This window comes from Mirounga angustirostris, unplaced genomic scaffold (assembly GCF_029215605.1).
Source record: "Mirounga angustirostris isolate CCGP_5_RB_7025 unplaced genomic scaffold, mMirAng1.0.hap1 SCAF_14, whole genome shotgun sequence".
Lineage (NCBI taxonomy): Eukaryota > Metazoa > Chordata > Mammalia > Carnivora > Phocidae > Mirounga > Mirounga angustirostris.
In genome coordinates, this window is record NW_026991722.1 from 25,996,276 (window position 1) to 26,002,281 (window position 6,006).

Here is a 6,006-nt window from a genome sequence, read left to right on the forward strand (position 1 = left end):
TTAAAAATCCACCGACATAGACACGTCACAATGAGATTCTAGAACATCAAAGATACAGGGAGACCCCTAAAAACGTTCCAAGAGGAGAATAATTATATGCATGTCTGTCAGTTTCCTGTAACAAAGTATCACAAACTGGGCGGCTTTCAAACAACAGAAAGGTAATTATCACTGGTCTGGAGGCCAGAGTCTGAAATCAAGAAGTTGTCAGCACTGGTTCCTTTTGGAGGCTCAGAGGAAGCATTGCTTGGGTGCCTGTCCCGACTGGCTCTGGTAGCTCTCGCCGGTCCTGTCCCCTCATTGGCTTGCCACCCCTGTCTCCGCCTTCCCACGCCCTTCTTCCTTAGGTCTCCGTGTGTCCTCTCTTGGTATAAGGACACTAGTGTTCAGAGTTAAGGTCCACCCTATGGGATCTCGTCTCGAGATCCTTAACTTAATTATATGTGCGTGCATCATCTTTCCAAAGAAGGTCACCCTCAAAACCGTTGCTGGGAGTTCGGACGTGGACATGTCTTTTGGGGGGGCACGATTCAACCTGCTACGCTTGGGAACCAGGACTGGATTGACATCATACTCCTCATCAACAAAACTGGATACAAAAAAATAATGAAGCATATTTTCAAAGCTCTGAGGGGAAATGGCTTTGAACATAAATTATCATTCAAGTGTGAGGGCAAAATGAAGCCCTATCAGACGAGTATGGACTCAGAACATTTACTAGCCTTCCAGTTCACCTCTGGAAGAATTAATGTATTTGGCTAGTGTGGAAGATGCTTTCTTTCCCCATCACCTCCCCTGCCAACAAGGAAGAAGGAGCCCCAAATTGCCCGGCATTAATCTATTTCTTTAAGTGTATTTGATTTATATTGTTCAGCAAACTGTGCCATTTATACAGAGAAAAAAGTATTACTAGGGCTATAATGTGAAAGAGCGGCATGCCCCCCTGTCTCTGCATCCTAAATTCGTACTCCCTGGAGCAACCACTGTCCATTCTTTTAGCTATTTCTCCTGCTGTTTACTTCTGTATTTCTCCATTTCTGGTATATGTAGCTATTTCTTGATTTCTCTCTTTTAAGAACTATCTGTTGACTTGCAACTGTGGAAAATTAGATTTTAGTTTGCTCACGTGCTCATTTCCTCCCCACCAAATACACTTATCTGTCCCACCTCCGCCCATGGAGCTCCAGCAGAAGTTTTGGTGAGAATCACATATTCATGTGACCATAGAGATACTAGTCAAGCTAAGCTGTGTAATTAGGAGTTAGGAGTATAATTCTTTTTGTTCTCCCCTCTGGATTAAGACTTGTTTTCATTTTTATTTGCTTAGTTTATATACCTGTTAGTACACGATGGTGAATCTGTTCCCAAATTCTCCCACAGACCTGAAGATCTCTTCTCATTATGTTCAAATGTGTTAACTATTCTTTCAGCCATTTTCCTGGGATTTTTCCTCACCTCTTTTCTTGGTTGGGTTCCTGTTTCCCGGATCCCATGTTTTTCTTTTTCTTGGCTCACTTCCTCATTTTGGTGAAGTGCATCATTCAGTACCTCCCTGTGAAAAATGAAAACCCTCGCATTGGAGGGTTTGGTTGGAGATAGAATTCCAAGTTGGAGAACCTTTTCCCACAGACTTTTGAAGGTATTGGTATGTTGCTTTTTAGCTTCCATTGTTGCTGTGGACATTCTGATTCTGAATCATTGGAATGTGACCTTTTATTTTTTTTAAATATTTTATTTATGTATTTGAGAGAGAGATCATGAGCAGGGGGAGTGGCCGAGGGAGAGGGAGAAGCAGACTTCCCGCTGAGCAGGGAGCCTGACGCGGGGCTTAATCCCAGAACCCTGAGATCATGACCTGAGCCGAAGGCAGATGCTCAACTGAGCCACCCAGGCGCCCTATGACCTTTTATTTTTAATGTGACTTTTTTCTATTCTTTAGAAGCTTTTAGGACCTTCTATTGATTCCTGCTATTCTTAAATTTCACTGTAATGTGCCCTAATGTAGGCACATCTCCGTTCAATTAAAAAAAAAAACCTCATTTCTTAGCCTCCATTACAGCTAGGTATAGCATATAAATATAAGTAGAATTATTGTGTTCCGGGAAATCTCCTTAAAATGATAGGGTGCCCTTCTTTTTCTGCCTTCTTCCTTCCTGCTATTTTTGATGTAATGGCTGGAGTCCCAGCAGCCATATTGAACCATGAGGTGGCTTTGGGCCATGTTCTATGGAACAACAAGACAGAAGCCCAAGTTCCTGACACCATTCAGTGACTACCCTAGACCTGCACTGATTCCCTCTGGGCTTTCTTTTACTTGAGAGAAAAATACACCTCAAGGTTTTTAAGCTGTTATTCTGTGGACTTTCTGTTAAAGCCAAACTTATTCCTAAAATTATATGAACAAAATAATATATATTCCCTTCACAAAAAAACTCTTAAAACACTTTCAAATAACTTTCAATGCCTGTAGGATAAAGGCATGTAATTCTTCCCTCAAAAAATAAATCTGAATAAAGTTGAGATGGGTTTTATACAACTGAGTATCTCACATGTAACAAATACCAAATAATCTACAAGGAAGACACAATAAAGTGAAGAGAAATTAGTAAAACCTGTTGTTTGTTGTAAAAATATTTCAAAAGCAAATCTAGAACAAATATTTTAAGTACGATCAACATGGGAGATACAGGCAGAAGTGGTGAGGGAGGGAGTGATAGGCAGGCAGTTTGTTTTCAGTTTGAGCTAGGGGTGACTCTAGATACTGACTAGTGTAGATATCGTTACAGAAATGCAAGGGATTACTCACAAAATTTTATAAACACTAGAAAAGTAGAAGTCTAGGGTATAGTTTCTACTAGAAAAATGGAATCAAATAAAAACAGCTCAAACAAATTAGCAAAAGGCAGAAAAATGGATAAAAACCAAACCAGAAAATGTGGTAAATAGGATACACAGATATATATATATATGCACATAGGATTGTTAGAATAATTAAGCATATCAGCAATTACAATTCTTGTGAATGAGTTAAAGTCTTCTCAAACTGGATTTTTAAAAAATCCGAAGTTTCCTGCAAGATACATGTATACAGCTGGTAGAGAAGTTGAAAACCAAAGGAAAAATATAAAGATATCTATCAGGGAAAACTAATAAAATAAAACACAGGAATAGCAATAGTCATAGAAAATAAAATAAAGAGGAATAGTTTATGTTGATGAAAGGAACTTCCTGTTAAGATGATATATAATAATCATAAACCGTTATGCACATACTAAAAAACCTGAAAATATATAAAGCAAAAATTGATAGCATTCCTGGGAAAAACAGATAAAGACCGTATCAGATCAGAGGCTTTAACTTAGCTCTCAGCAGATCAACAAGACAACCAGGTAAGGATATAAAGGAAACAACATGATTAACAAGGGTGATGACATCAGAATATGTGACATATGCTAAACAAATAGAGAACACAAATCCCTGTCCAACATATCTGGAACATTCACATAATTGCCCATGTGTTAGGTCACAAATAAAATATCAATACCTTTCTAAAGATCACTATCATACCTAAATGTCACATTCAGTAACCATAATGCAACAAAATGAGAAATCCTCAACAAAATGATCACAAAAATAAAATCTGTGCATCTGTCATTTAAATAACTTAGTCCTCTAAATAATTATTGGAGTAAAGGGTCAATCACAAAAGAAATTACATTATTAGAATAAATATAAGAATGCAGTATGTTAAAACATACGGAGTATGGGTATTCAGAAGATAATTTAAAGCCTTAGATCCATTAATGACAAGACACCAAGTCTGAAAATAAATGACCTAAGATTTCAACTCAAGAAATTAGATAAAGAACAACAATACAAAACCAAAGACAATAAACAGAATTAAAAAGCCAGAAGCTCAAATAAATTTAACAGAAAACAAAAAGCAGAGTTAATTCATAAAGCCAAAAGCTTTTTTTTTTCTCTTTTAAAGGCCACTATAATAGAAAATCCTTTGCCAACATTGATGAAGAACAGCAAAGATGGATATGAATAAGCAACAGCAGGAACTAAAAATGGACCCCAGCTGCAACAAGAGGAAAATGGAAGAATAAATGGTGACTTTGAAAAAAACATTCACATCAAAATTTTCACTCATACCTTCAGCTTTTTGTGTTGACAAGTATACTATAAACACGTTAATAAAGTGGTTACTTCATTACTAAAATTTAATTGTCCCCTTTAATGCTCCTACCTTGTGCATCTTTAGGTTTATAAAGGACACCATTGTATTTTTTACATATTTCAAAGTTTTCATTCTTTTTCTCAAAATCCTTCCCTCTCTCCCAAGTTTCCATCCTTCCTGGAAACATGTCCCACGTCACCTTGTACCTGTCAGGTTGGGCCTCTCCTGCCCTGGGCCACTGCTCGAGGGCCTCAAACCGTGGGTGTTTGGTGGTGGATTCAGGCTGGACTCTTGGCCACCAGGGACGGAGAGCTGACTCAAGAACAGAAGGCCTTTGTCCAGCCACTTGTGGGTCGGATTGGGAATGGTATTTGTGTGCAGGCAGACGCAGTTCTCTCTCTCCCAGCATCTGCTTCTCTGTGCAGGCCCTCTCTAGTCTTCTCCCTCTGCCAGCCACCTTCCTCATCCTGGGGGGCCCCTTAGCACCCCAGCTTAGTGTGGCTCCGGCGTGCTCCACCTTCCACCCCAGGCCGTCTCTCACTAGCTTCTGGTTGAGAGTCGTGAGAGGGGGATCAGCTTATCTCTTCCCACCAGGCCTTTACAGGTCCCCATCCTTCCTGCGGTGTGGCTGCCCTTGGACTGGGTGCCCACGTCTGGTCCAGACACACAGAGGGGCAGCAGGTGTTTGGTGCTGGCCCCTCGGAAGGGCGTGGACGCATCCGGACATGACGGACATCTCTAGGATATGCTGAGGCACTTGCCCCGGCGTGGGACCACAGAGGGTCATTCGGAGGTTCTGTGACCCTGCCCTTGCTTGATTCCAGCCACGACTGTCCCCTGCCGACCCTGCGAGAGCGAGGGTGAGCTCTGCACCTCTCAGAATGGGTGTGCCATGTCAGGAGGCAGGGAGGGTGCCCAACGGGCATCCTTGGACTGGGCTGAAGCCAGTGACTCCTCAGCATCTCACCGGCTTTGGGGCAGAGTTGCCACGAGCCCTGGATACAGCTGCTGCTTCTTCCATCCTTGGGAATGTGGAAAATGTGCGGGCTTCCACATGGCCGCTGGGGACATCTCCCTGAGGTTAGGACCCCAGGACCGGCAGCTGTCACCGAAGACCTCACTTCTCTGGAATCAGTCCTCCCTTCATACTCAGCCGAATGCCGTGTCCCTGACCGATCACTGAGGCCCAAGGTGGCCTGCTAGCACGGTGTTTGGGGTTGTCTGTACTGTGGTTCCCTGTTTGCTACCCATCCCGACCAAGCCATCTGGTGGGAGAGGACATTTCAGGCTCCCTGACAGCAGGCAGGGCCATGCAGTGTATTTTGGACAATGAAATGTGGGTGGAAGTGACCCGGGCCTCTTTGGAGCAGATGCTTCTAAACCTTCAGGTTGCTCTGTTATTTCTCTCTCCCCGCCCCTCATCACAGGCCCTGCACGCTTGGAATGGTGGCTGCCCCTTCCACCTTGGTACTAAAATGAAGAGGGTGTAGAACAGAGGGTCAGAGCCAGCTGTGATGCTCGCGGAAGTGGGTAAGAAGTAAATGTCTGCTGTTGGAAGCCATGCGGTCTGGGCTCACTGCAGCACTGTTAGCCTGAGCTGCCCGATGGGGTACACGGCCCCCACACTGCAGCTTTGGTTAGGTCCTGCCCCCTGCACTAGACGTCAGGGCAGGCATGGGGCCTTTCGTTTGTCCAGCAACCACTTGTTCAGTGCTCTCTATGTGACAAGCACCGTGCTAGACCCTGGGGATGCAGAGACAAAAAGATTAGTCCTTGACCTTGCATCGTCCAGTCTGCTATGGACTGAATGCTTGTGTTCCCCA

At 43.0% G+C, this 6,006-nt stretch overlaps 1 long non-coding RNA gene across 1 annotated transcript in view; it reads left to right on the forward strand.

Moving 5' to 3' along the window:
- Nucleotides 1-4,191, forward strand: part of LOC135362454 (uncharacterized) — a 30,047-nt gene extending 25,856 nt beyond the window's left edge. Inside the window, exon 3 of the long non-coding RNA XR_010407190.1 lies at nt 3,992-4,191. This is a non-coding gene — a long non-coding RNA (uncharacterized LOC135362454). The remainder of the gene's footprint in view (nt 1-3,991) is intronic.
- The last annotated feature ends 1,815 nt before the right edge of the window (nt 4,192-6,006 follow it).